Here is a 12,116-nt window from a genome sequence, read left to right as displayed (position 1 = left end):
ACAGGAAGGAGTGTGGCCTTTACAGGAAGGGATGGGTCATATTTCATTTAGGGGGTATACAAGTTTAGTCAGGCCTAGGGCAGCACAAAACCTAAATACACCACTGCTTGTAGTATGTCTGCAGTCTCTGAGTATCTCTTGTAGTATGTCTGCAGTCTCTGAGTATCTCTTGTAGTATGTCTGCAGTCTCTGAGTATCTCTTATAGTATGTCTGTAGTCTCTGACTATCTCTTGTAGTATGTCTGTAGTCTCTGACCATATCTTGCAGTATGTCTGCATTATCTGACCATCTCTAGTAGTACACTATATTGTCAAAAGTATTGAGACGTCTGCCTTTTCACACACATTAACTTTAATGGCATCCCAGTCTCAGTCCGTAGGGTTCAATATTGAGTTGGCCCAAAGACCCATAGACATTCTTCGAGAAGCACTGATGTTGGACGAGGCCTGGCTCGCAGTCTCCGCTCTAATTCATCCCAAAGGTGTTCTATCAGGTTTAGGTCAGGACTCTGTGCAGGCCAATCAAGTTCCTCCACCCCAAACTCGCTCATCCATGTCTTTATGGACCTTATTTGTGCACTGGTCCAAATCATTTGGTGGAGGGGGGGATTTTGGTGTGGTGTTGTGTTTCAGGGGTTGGGGTTGGGCTTGGCACATTAGTTCCAGTGAAGGGAACTCTTAAAGGCGTCAGCATATCAAGACATTTTGGACAATTTCATGCTCCCAACTTTGTGGGAACAGTTTGGGGATGGCCCCTTCCTGTTACAACATGACTGCGCACCAGTGCACAAAGCAAGGTCAATAAAGACATGAATGAGTGTCCTGACCTCAACCCAATAGAACACCTTTAGGATGAAGTAGAACGGAGACTGCAAGCCAGGCCTTTTCATCCAACATCAGTGCCTGACTTCACAAATGCACTTCTGGAAGAATGGTCAAACATTCCCATAGACACACTTCTAAACCTTGTGGACAGCCTTCCCAGAAGAGTTGAAGCTGGTATAGATACAAAGGGTGGGCCAACTCAATATTGAACCCTACGGACTAAGACTGGGATGTCATTAAAGTTCATGTGCGTGTAAAGGCAGGCGTCCCAATATGATCATCTCTTGTAGTATGTCTAAAGTCTCTCAACATCTCTTGTAGTATGTATGTGGTCTCTGATCATCTCTTGTAGTATGTCTGAAGTCTCTGACTATGTCTTGTAGTATGTCTGCAATCTCTCATTATCTCTTGTAGTATGTCTGTAGTCTCTGACTATCTCTTGTAGTATGTCTGAAGTCTCTGACCATCTCTTGTAGTATGTCTGTAATCTCTCATTATCTCTTGTAGTATGTATGTGGTCTCTGATCATCTCTTGTAGTATGTCTGTAATCTCTCATTACCTCTTGTAGTATGTATGTAGTCTCTGACCATCTCTTGTAGTATGTCTGTAATCTCTCATTACCTCTTGTAGTATGTATGTAGTCTCTGACCATCTCTTGTAGTATGTCTGTAATCTCTCATTATCTCTTGTAGTATGTATGTAGTCTCTGGACATCTTTTGTAGTATTCTGAAGTCTCTGATTATCTCTTGTAGTATGTCTGCATTCTCTGACCATCTGTTGTGCTATATGTGTAGGCTCTTATCATCTTTTTTAGGATATCAGCAGTCTTTGACCATCTCTTGTATAATGTCCACAGTCTCCGACCATTACTTGTATCATGTCTGCAGTCTCTGATCATCTCCTGTATCATATCCGCAGTCTGTGACTATCTCTTTTTTTATGTCTGCATTCTCTGATCATCTCTTGTATTATGTCCACAGTCTCTGACCATAACTTGTATCATGTCGGCAGTCTCTGATCATCTTCTGTATCATATCCGCAGTCTGTGACCATCTCTTAAAGTATGTCTGCAGTCTCTGACCCTCTCTTGTAGGATGCCCATAGTCTTTGTCCATCTTCTGTAGCATGACTGCAGGGCCTGACACCTTTCTGTTGCATTATATTTACTGACCGTATTATGTGATGTCAAGGGCTGCACTTGAGGGCCATTTCATAAAGAAAATTGTCCACCACGGGTATAGGGTACCAAAGAGGTGGGGAGAAGGTAACAAATAATCTGCTTCTACTGCAATATATTTCCTGCAGAAATGATTAAATTGGTCAAACCTGAGGAGACTGACACCTGATGTCCTGATAGTTTAAACTATTCCTAGTATGTGTATGTACAGTATGCATGTGAGATGGGGACCTTCGATTGTAAGCTTCTTGAGGGCAGGGATGGATGTGAATGTAAAATATGTAAAGCACTGTGTAAATTGTTGGCGCCATATAAATACCTGTAATGTAAAAAAAAAAATGTGTCAGTCTCAGGAGGTTGGGGCTGTGCAGTGTCTTGTGTGCCTTGCCTCTTTATGACACACATATGCATGCATAAAAAAAAAAAAATCCTGACAGAACTAAGATATTATCAATAAAGTAGATAAAAGAATGGGCACACCCACAACAATGCGTTTGATATAATGCTTATATTATATGTGAAGTTGTACAAATGTGGCTCCAATAGCACTCAACTACATTAATGCAATATCTACTAAGTGCTAAGCAATGCAAGTAATAATTAAGCAAAAAGGCCATTGTTACCAACATATACAATATATCTACACGGTGATCATATGATAGAAATTCACACAGTGTAAAATACCCAGAAAGATAGCTGTAGTGGTGAAGCATAGGTGTCCACAGAACTTTTTTCAGGGGGTGGGCATCATTTTAAGGTCCCCCATGCTCCACCCCTTTTCGCCTCATAGATCCCCTTTAGAGCAGGGCCCCTATAGATTCCCCTTTAGAGCAGGCCAGGGTCCCCATAGATCCCTCTTTAGTCTTACCTTTTCACCTATATTCCCATGCTACCAGGTTTTCCTGCACCACCAGGTACTCCCTGCAAAGAATATATATTTATTTAGCCAATATGACCCCCTTTGGAGCAGGCCAGGATTCCCATAGATCCCCTTTAGGGCAGGCCAGTGTCTCCATAGATCCTTCTTTAGAGCAGGCCATGCCAGGGTCCCTTATAGATCCCCTTTAGAGCAGGGTCCCCATAGATCCCCCTTTAGAGCAGGCCAGGGTCCCCCATAGATTCCCCTTTAGAGCAGGCCAGGGTCCCCCATAGATCCCCCTTTAGAGCAGGCCAGGGTCCCCCATAGATTCCCCTTTAGAGCAGGCCAGGGTCCCCCATAGATCCCCCTTTAGAGCAGGCCAGGGTCCCCCATAGATCCCCCTTTAGAGCAGGCCAGGGTCCCCCATAGATTCCCCTTTAGAGCAGGCCCGGGTCCCCCATAGATTCCCCTCTTAGAGCAGGCCAGGAAATTTCTAGGGGGGAGGGGCGGGCCCCTTTGCGGATGCCCATGTGGTGAAGCCAAGTTGAGTAATATGGAGCAACCATAAAAACAAAATCTAAGGATATTTGACACCGTCCTACCCAATATGGAGACCCTACCATCCAATAATGCTAGAAGTCCCCCAAGAAAAAAGGTCAGATGGTATACCAAAATGTTGGATCTTTAGGACTTCATTATTACTCAACTTGGCTTTGTCAGTACAGAAACCTTTCTTGGTATTTTACATTTTATACAGTGTATCCAGAAAGTATTTACAGCGCTTCACTTTTTCCACATTTTATGTTACAGCCTTATTCCAAAATGGATTACCTTCATTATTTTCCTCAAAATCCTACAAACAATACTCCATAATGACAACATGAAAGAAGTTTCTTAGAAATCTTTTCAAATGTATTAAAAATTAAAAAAAAAAAAATCACATATACTGTACATGAATATTCCCAGTCTTTGCCATCACACTCAAAATTGAACTCGGGTGCACCACTGATCATCCTTGAGATGTTTTTACAACCTGATTGGAGTCCACCTGTGGTTCAGTTGATTGGACATGATTTGGAAAGGCACACACCTGTCTATATAAGGTCCCACAGTTAACAGTGCATGTCAGAGCACAAACCAAGCCATGAAGTCCAAGGAATTGTCTGTAGACCTCCGAGACAGGATTGTATCAAATCACAGATCTGGGGAAGGGTACAGAACATTTTCTGCAGCATTGAAGGTCCCAATGAGCACAGTGGCCTCCATCATCCATGAATGGAAGAAGTTTGGAACCACCAGGACTCTTCCTAGAGCGGGCTGCCCAACCAAACTGAGCGATCGGGGGAGAAGGGCCCTAGTAAAGGAGGTGATCAAGAACCCGATGGTCACTCTGACAGAGGTCCAGCCTTTCTCTGTGGAGAGAGGAGAACCTTCCAGAAGAACAACCATCTCTGCAGCACTCCACCAATCAGGCCTGTATGGCAGAGCGGCCAGACGGAAGCCACTCCTTAGCAAAAAGCACATGACCGCCCGCCTGGAGTTTGCCAAAAGGCACCTGAAGGACTCTCAGACCATGAGAAACAAAATTCTCTGGTCTGCTGAAACAAAGGCTGAACTCTTTGGCCTGAATGGCAAGTATTATGTCTGGAAGAAATCAGGCACCACTCACCCCCTCCAATACCATCCCTACAGTGAGGCATGGTGGCGGCAGCATCAGGCTGTGGGGATTTTTTTCAGTGGCAGTAACTGGGAGACTAGTCAGGATTGAGGGAAAGATATATGCAGCAATGTACAAAAACATCCTTGATGAAAAGCTGCTCCAAAGCGCTCTGGACCTCAGACTGGGGCGAAGGTTCATCTTTCAACAGGACAACAACTGAAAGCACACAGCCAAGATAACAAAGAAGTGGCTATGGGACAACTTTGTGGCCAAGCCAGAGCCCAGACTTGAACCCGTTTGAACATCTCTAAAGGGATCTGCAAATGGCTGTGCACCGACGCTCCTCATCCAACCTGATGGAGCTTGAGGTCCTGCAAAGAAGAATTAGAGAAACTGCCGAAAAATACATGTGCCAAGCTTGTAGCATCATACTTAACCACCTGCCGCCCGCGCTATAGCCGATTGATGGCTACAGCACGGACTCGAATTTCCGGGAGGCCGTCTTTAAACGGGCTCCCGCGAGTGCGCATGGGGGAAAATCTGTGTCGGCCGTGTCCCTTGGACACAGCCAATCACAGATCGTGGTGAATTGCCAATCACAGCGGCCATTTACCACGTGATCGGACCGTGCAATGAGAGATGATCTCATATGTAAACATATGAGATCATCTCTCATCGCCAGCTCTCTTCCTCACACAGAGACTGCAGTGTGAGGAAGAGGAGAGCCGTCAGCGGTAAGGGGAACACAGAGGAATGTAATCAGGGCACTGATCACCAGTGCCCTGATTACACAAGAGAAAAAAAAATGCCATCACTGCCCACAGATCCGCCATCAGTGCCCCCCATCAGTGCCCACACTCAGTGCCCATAGTGCTGCCAGTCAGTGCCCATCAGTGCCTGCTCATCTAGGCACTGATGGACACTGACTAGCAGCACTATGGGCACTGAGTGTGGGCACTGATGGTGCTGCCCATCAGTGCCACCCGTCAGTATCCATCAGTGCCACCCATCAGTGCCACCCATCAGTGTCCATCAGTGCCGCCTCTCAGTGCCCATCAGTGCGACCTCTCAGTGCCCATCAGTGCCGCCCGTCAGTGCTGCCTCTCAGTGCCCAGCAGTGCCACCTATCAGTGCTCAGCAGTGCCACCTATCAGTGCTCATCAGTGCCGCCTATCAGTGCCACCTATCAGTGCTCATCAGTGCGGCATATTAGTACCTCCTCATCAGTGCCACCTCATCAGTGCCCATAAGTGCCACCTCATCAGTGCCCATATGTGCCACCTCATCAGTGCCCATCAGTGCCGCCTCATCAGTGCACATCAGTGAAGGAGAAAAATGTATTTATTTTCAAAATTTACTCACAGAAAATAAGAAAAACTTTTTTTTTTTCAAAATTTTCTGTCTTTTTTCTTTTTTTTTTTAGCAAGAAATAAAAAACCCAGAGGTTATTAAATACCACCAAAAGAAAGCTCTCTTTGTGTGAAAAAAATAATAAAAATTTCATATGGGTACAGTGTAGCATGACCGCCCAATTGTCATTCAAAGTGTGACAGTGCTGAAAGCTGAAAATTGGCCTGGGCAGGAAGGGGGTATAAGTGCCCAGTAGGCAAGTGGTTAAAAAGACTTGAGGCTGTAATTGGTGCCAAAAATGCTTCAACAAAGTATTGAGCAAAGTCTGTGAATACTTATGTACATATGTGATTTTTTTTTTTTTTTAATAAATTTGCAAAGATTTCAAACAAACTTCTTTCATGTTGTCATTATGGGGTATTGTTTTTAAAATTTTGAGGAAAATAAAAAGTTAAATCCATATTGAAATAAGGCTGTAACATAACAAAATGTGGAAAAAGTGAAGCGCTGTGAATACTTTGCGGATGCACTGTAGATGTAGTGTAAATGGCCTTTAACTTACTTATTACTTGTATTGCTTAGCACCTATGTATAAAGCTGGCCATAGATTGTTTTTGCTTACTTATTACATGTTTTGTTGAGCACCTATGTGTTGCATGGAAGAAAATCGCTCGGTCCCCCCATTGAAACAGTCAGTGTTGATGGGGAAATGCCTTCCGCAGAGCTACTGTGTTCTCCCGGTGGGGGCGCTGGGAGCCGTCTCTGCTGGGAGAACACAGTGATTACTACTAGTGGCTATAGCCTCTGGCAATATTAGCATGCTAAAAGATTCAACATGCTGGTTGTACCCAAGTCTATTGATGGATCAACTTGGGTAAAATCAACCTGCCTATAGATGGATCAAATCTTAATCAGACCCTGCTAATTCGATCTATCTATGACCAGCTTTAGATTAGTAGTGGCCAACCTAATTTCATTAGGGGATCTCATCTCCACTGCGGCATCCGTGAGCTCCCTCACTGGCATTGCCATTTTCTCCCTATCTTCTTATGAGTTTCGTGTCTTTGGCCCTCTTGAATGCCTGGGCTGGGATAATGAAGCTCCCATGCATGCACCCACAAAAGTTCATTCATCCCAGCACCAAGGAGTACCAAGAATGTAAATTGAGCTGGAGAATTGCAGATCAGTGTGCATTATAAAGCATCTTTATAACATGGGGACTATTTCAAACTTTGTTTGAATGTGACAAACATTTTCACACAGCCCCAACGAAAGGTACCACATTGTGTGCAATATAATTATCTCCTATGATAATAAGTGCCATCTAATGGCAATAATTAGGTATTTTTTTTAAAACCTCTATCAGCAAAAAAAAAAAAACACACACATTATAGCCACCAGATGGCAATTTCGATCATAGGAGATAATTATATTACACAAAAACGGGCAAGTTTAATTGGGGCTGTGCAAATGTTTGTCACATTCAAATAGAGAAGTTTTCATACAAAGATCCCTTAGTGTGTCTCTTCTGCAATAAAAATCCTTCCTGCTTGAAAGTTTTTAAATAAAGAGAAACTCCAGTCCCCCCGCAAAGCAGCTACAAATACTGCAGGTGAAGACTTTTAACATAAGGACATTTATCTGTCCAGTGATCCAGCATTGTCCTCACGTGGGCCAATTCTTCAATCAGGTCCATGCACCAACATTTTAACTAAGGGAAACCAGCAGTGAAGCCTTGCCGTTTTTACAGCCAACTTGCCACTGCGCATGCGCGAGCAGCGCTGTGCTTTGTAAATGGTCACCCTGTCTTCCAGGACCTGTGATGTGTCCCATAAGACTGCGGAGGAAAGGGGGAGCCGAACTTCCACTCCAATCGCCATGGTGATCTAACCGGAAGTGGGAGCGGGTAAGCAAAAAAGTAAAACTTCTCCTTTTGGGTAAAGTTCTGCTTTAACTGCAGCCCTTTGACTTTAACAATGGGCTGCACATAATAATCAGCGAACATAATACTAAAGAAAACTGTTAGAGACTGCATTTATGCAACAGAAGATGGTCAAAGGCTACAGACATACTATAGGAGTTGTTGGAGTCTGGGGACATGCTTCAGAAGACCGTCATAGTCTGCAGACACATTACATTAGAGTGCTAGAAATCACTGCTATTAAAGCCCCTTTATAAATCAATGCTTCATATTTGTGCTCCCTATAGCCCACTTAAAAACTACTTGTGCCATGGCAAGATCAATTTTAAAAGATCAGAGGGGAAAAAAAACATAAGAGATACGGAATGCACAGCACAGAAGGATGAAATATAGTGTGAAAGAAATAAAACAAGCCATTTATTAATAGAAGCCATTCTAAAGAGTATTTTTCCTTCACTTGCCTGACTAAGCACCTAGGGAGGAAAAACACAGACTATGTTTGCAGGGGAACCTAGAGCCACACAATAAGAGCCAAAGGGTTCCAGGATGTTGGACGTTCGATGGAAAATCTACAAAGAGCAAACTTCACAGAAAGATAGCAGTAGTTGCAATGCCATGTCGAAAAATAGTGAGGTCCTAAGGTTCCAACGTTTTGGGGTACTGTCTGACCTTTTTTGTAGGGGGGACCTCCTGAAATGATGGATTGTTAGGACTTTACTGTTTACTCAAACAAAGATGCAGAAGAAGCTGTGGAGATTTTGGTGCCAATAAAGGATGCTGGCCAATGTTGCACCACTGGACAGAGGGGGGGGGGGGGGGGGAGACTTTTGGAGTTTTTTTTCTGCTTTAAATTCCCCTATAGCAAGACAGTTGGCTACCACTGAACTAACACATAAGTGCTCAGCAAACAAGTGAGTAAAAAGTCCATGTTATAAACATACAATATATCTACAAGGTGATCATATTATGGAAAACCCACAAAAGCAAAAAAAAAAAAAAAAAAAAAAAACAAGAAAAAGCAAGGCAAGTTGAGTAAAAGTGAGGTCCTCACAATCCAAAGTTTCTGGGTGCCATCTGAAAATTTTCAGGGAAGACCTCCCGAAACATTGGATCTTTAGAACCGCTTTATCCTCAACTTGGCTTTACCACTACTGCTATTTTTTTGGGTAATTTTTTTTTTGTTTCATTTTTCATTATATAATCACCTTGTACAACTATTGTATATGTTTGTAACAACAGCCTTTTTGCTACGTTTTAGACAATTGATGGCCAATTGTGCTATACGGGGCATTAAAGAGGAACTAAACTCCCCTACAGTGATCCCTCAATGGTGCAGACATCTCCATGGCTTCTTCTAGGTTCAGCTGTTTAATAGCAAAGTCCTAATAATGCAATATAGTATGATATGAGTCTCGCCCTATCCAGAGGACTTTTAAATATAAATAAACCACTCCTTAAAGCTGCGAATACCCGTTCTGTAAACCATACAGTAAGTAGACAATAAATAGAGGGGGGGAGGTATCGCGCTTCAGGGGGAATAAATATCTATAAAAGAAGTGTAACAGTCTGATAATAGTGTAAAAAGCTAAAAATTCATTCTAATATTGTGTATAAATCAATAAATGCCACTGAATTAAACTAAAATGGTGAATATAAAATAGTGACCTATAGTTAATGCGTAAACAATCAAGGTGTATATACTTCTAGTCTTCATACAATGTACATAAAGTGCTCTCGTGCTAATGACAAAATAAATAATCAACTGACAATCTATCAAATAAAGGTGAATAAAGTGACAGGTGCTTCTTCAATCCGCATAAATCCAAAAAACATACATAAGGTGCTTATGAGTGAAAAAAAGTGCTTGAAGTGCCCAAAAAATGTCCAAATCAATTAAATTAGCCCACACAGGCGGAATTTCTTCTTAATTCTTCACTGTTTAACCTCCACCTTTCACCAAGTGATAAAGGGGGTGCTCTTTAGTCTTAGACCCCCTAGGGGTGTACTAGCCGCTCACCTCAATTTATAGGGGAATGCGCCTTATAGTTATATGGTACTCCTTTTCCACATCTCCTCTTAACCACTCCGCAGACAGGGGATGAAAATGGTCTTATGTCTGAGTCGGGGTGAATCTTCACAAGGTGATCCACGGTATCTCAAAGAAAAGTGCTTATATAGTGCAGTATTTCCATAAAATCATTTATTTGTAAGAAAAAATGTTACACTCACGTATAAGCAGAAATATACAAGCCTTCAACCGAGTACAGACTCACTGCGGACTCTTTCTCCGCGTCTGACGTCACTTCCAGTATACCGCCCTGCGGATTGAAGAAGTACCTGTCACTTTATTCACCTAATAATGCAATGTTTAAGGAGTTCCTCCCTAAAAAAAAAAAAAAAAAATGAAAAAAATGGTCAGTATACCCAGAAATGTTTGACGGTTAGGACCTCACTATTTCTTAACCAAAAACCCAGAATCTGGAAGAAGCTGTGGAGAAGATGTTGGCACCATTGAGGGAGCTTGCGGACATTACGTCACTGAAGGGGAGGTAAGTACTGGAGGATTAGATCTGCTTTAATGCCCCCTATAGCAAGAAATGAGGCCACCACTGGTCTAACACATGAGTGGCAAGCAAAACAAATGATAAGTAATCAAAGGAGACATTGTTAAAACACAAAACATACGATACCTACATGGTGACCATATGATGGAAATGCCACAAAAGGTAAAATCCCAACAAAAAAAAAGCTGTAGTGGCAAAGCCAAATCGGGTAACAGTGAAGTTCTAACAATCAAACAACAGGGTACCATCTGACCTTTTTTCAGGGAGGACCTCCTGAAACAATGGATTGTTAGGACCTCGCTATTATTTGACTTGGCTTTACCACTAGAGCTTTCTTTCATTGTATTTTGCCCTTTGTGCATTTTCCATCACAGGATCACCTTGTAGATATATTGTATATGTTTTCAGCAATGGCCTTTTTGCTTACCTATTATTTGTATTGCTTGGCACTTAGGAGTTAGACCAGTGGTGGCCAACTTTCCTGCTATATGAGGTCTTAAAGTGGAACTAAACTCTCCAATACTCCCCTCCAGCAATGTGATGTTTCTTTGTTGGTGTCGACATCTTCTTCCAGGTTCAGGGTCTCCAGCCATTGATTGCCCAGGGCTGGATGACAACTCCCACTCGAAGGGAGCTCATTCGTCCTAGCACTGAGGTGTTCCGAGAATACACGCTGAACTGTGCATGTGGAAAATCCACAAAAAAACAAAATAGCCAGAAAGAAAGCTGTACTGCTGAGTAAAATTGAGGTCCTAACTATTCAACATGTTGAGGTCCTGCCTGATCCTTTTTCAGGTAGCGCCACCTGAAAGGTTGGATGGTTGGGACGTCGCCATTAATCAAATAAAGACACACAAGAATGAACTGGGATGAACTCCTGTGTAAATGTGTGGGAATTACACCATCCCAACCCAAGAAAACAAGATAACCAAAGACTTCGAACCCCGAAGAAGCAAAGCAAAAGATGTTGGTTGCCACCAAGAGAGCATGCAGGTATTGCATTGCTTGAAGGGAGGTGAGCATTGGATGGCTTAGTTCCAGTTTAAGACTCCTGGGGAGAAGATGCCGATGCCGTTGCCATTGAGGTAGCTCGCAGACTTTGCATTGCTGAAGGAGACTTCATATGTTTTTGCACTTATAAGCATTTTATCAAATGCAATATGGACATTATAGATCTGTCTTCTTAGACCTCATGCCCACTGGGCGTTTAGCCCCATGAGCCTTTTGCTTTTTCCCAAATAATGAGCACATACATGCATAATAAATAAATAAAAAACTAGGGCCTTATGCTCACTGGGGGTTTAGCCCCAGTGCATGAAGCTCCGGTGTTTAAATGAGGTTAGAAATTACAATTGCAGGCAGCATCCAGCAGAATGCAAAACTCTAGGAGAGGCTGACAGCTACTGTGGCTGGATGGTGCACCAAGCAGTATGTATGTTCAGGGCAGTATGCACCCAGGAAGGAATGCCCAGAATGCTAGCAGTTTGAGTTCTGGAAATTTGTCCCTGGACACATACTGCCCTAATTGCTGATGCCACTTGGCGCACCATCCAGCCGCAGCAGCTGTCAGCCTCTCATAAACTTATACAGTCTGTCAGCAGCAGGGCTGGACAGTGGACCTGTACCTTCTAACCACACTTGAAGGCATAGTTCACCTTTACTAAAACAGCCTATGCAGGTAAGGGAAGTCTGTAGATAAAAACAAACTTTACAGCTTTGACCAAAGTTGAATAATACCCTTGCTATAGCCGCAGGCCA

Source organism: Pelophylax lessonae, assembly GCF_965119305.1.
Source record: "Pelophylax lessonae genome assembly, chromosome: 3".
Taxonomy (NCBI): Eukaryota; Metazoa; Chordata; class Amphibia; order Anura; family Ranidae; genus Pelophylax; species Pelophylax lessonae.
This window is presented reverse-complemented; position numbering follows the sequence as displayed.